Below are 2,123 nucleotides of genomic sequence, written 5' to 3'. Positions count from 1 at the left end.
TCTGGAAATCACGTCGCAAGTTAAGAATCCCGAATCGCAACACGAATCGTGCTAGAGACCTACTATACAATCACACTCAACCTCACAACGTCTTAACTTTCTATTTCCTATTCCTAATCCTAATCCTCTACCCAATCCCGACAATCTAGGCTTGTTTCAGTGACTTATAACCTGTAGCTCTGATACCAACCTGTGGCGCCCTCCAAACCTGGGTCAGAAGTTTGGGGTCCACAACACATACACAATATATAAACCTGTATATGAGATATTATTTGCAATGACCATGCTTTACATAATTACGGATCACAACAGGTTAAAGTATGAAAACAAGCCACAACCTTAACTTTTATTACAACGTACCAAATCCCAACTAATTTAACTTACAACTGGTAATGAACTTATTCTTACAATCTTACTATCTCACTACCGTAATAAGCTCCTGCTAGCTCGATCGAACTCAATCTGGAATCCTAGCTCATACATTGAACTGGAAAACCTCGCTATCAACCGTGTCCTTCTTAACTGTATAATACATAAAGAGATTCGCAAGAGTGAGCTAACTAGCTCAGCAAGTCACAATAACAATAACTGAGGTTAATCAATGTTCAAACGAGATGATTCAGAGGAATCAAGTTTCTTATTAAACAATCAATAGAATTGGATATTCATTTTAAGTTTTAAAACCAAGGTTAGGCTGCTGATCAGTCACGCACTAACCCCGAGCAAGGCACACAGCTCTGCTCTACGAACTGGATCCAAGGCATACATTAGCCCAATTCGACCACGAATCTGGTCTGACCACGAATCTGGTCCATATAAAGAAAACTACCCAATTCTAAAGCAGTTCAATATGATAAACAATATAGTTCAATAAAACCGGATCATAATCAACAACAATAAAACATTTGCATAAGAACATGGTGAAAATTCATGAGTACCACAAGGGTATGTCAAAGTATATAAAAGAAATGGCCTCCAACCTGTAGGAGAATCGGGTATTAGATGAACAATGTTTTTACAAGGTTTTAGTTCTTTGATGTCACAAGGTATGGTTGAGTATAAAAGTTTTTGTATGTTTAAACAATTATGTTCCAGTGTTTGGTATATGATGGGTATATATTTGTGGAGTAGTATCGTATTTGTGTGGTTTAGTATCTGGTAAATCAACAAGAAATGGTTCACAAAGAATAAGGCTTACGACTCAAAGATCAAATGATGTGGCTCAGGTTCAAGGCTGAAGGATTCAAAGTATTTATAATATAAAACAGAGCTATTTTGAATACTTAACAATATGTTATGAGAAAATTTAGAAATATTTGCATTATATCTCGAAAAAGGTTTAGAAGTACTTGCCTTACAGGGCTTTACAACTAAAACTGATCAACTCTGAGCCGACTCTGATGCTCAGGCTTTAACGTCCAACCATTAGATCACATTAGATTCGAATTTGACACTCAGGTTTTTCAGTTCAAACTCTACGGAGCTCGTTGACTGACCACTAGGTTATCTTTAGTCCAACGTCCACTTTCGGTTTCCCGACTAAACCTACAGGGTCGAAATACTATATGTTAGACACCCAGTTATGCTTGACATATCCTCAATACCAATTCTACCCGAACGATAACAATCCTGACTCGTACTTATATACATTACTATAGTACACGCAACATACAGGATTCATATACCCAAACCTCGATTCAATATTCTTTTTCGGAGAACACATATACTTATCGTTTTAAAAAACAAATTGTCTGTTATATTTTACAGAATATTTATTTATAACTATATAACTATTTACATTCGACTGGTAGCTCCGATATGTTACAGGGTACATTCCCGAAAATCGGGCAACGCTTCCTTTGCTTATCTGACTACCCGTCGAATACAATTGACGTCAAATCAACAATAATCAAATTCACAACAACCACAATCCAAATATACAAATCCCAACCACCGATTTCAGTCAACAATATTACTCGCAAATTCACAAACACCATCTAAATACAGTTATTAATTATTATTCATGTTTTATAATTTTATTTTTATTTGTATTAGGACTCAGAATTAATTCATCACCGTCCACCATTAACTCATTTTAAAACTCATTGTCAATGACGGTAAAA

Source organism: Apium graveolens, chromosome 8 (assembly GCF_009905375.1).
Source record: "Apium graveolens cultivar Ventura chromosome 8, ASM990537v1, whole genome shotgun sequence".
Classification (NCBI taxonomy): domain Eukaryota; kingdom Viridiplantae; phylum Streptophyta; class Magnoliopsida; order Apiales; family Apiaceae; genus Apium; species Apium graveolens.
The sequence above is the reverse complement of the archived record's forward strand: the minus strand, read 5'-3'. Positions refer to the sequence as shown.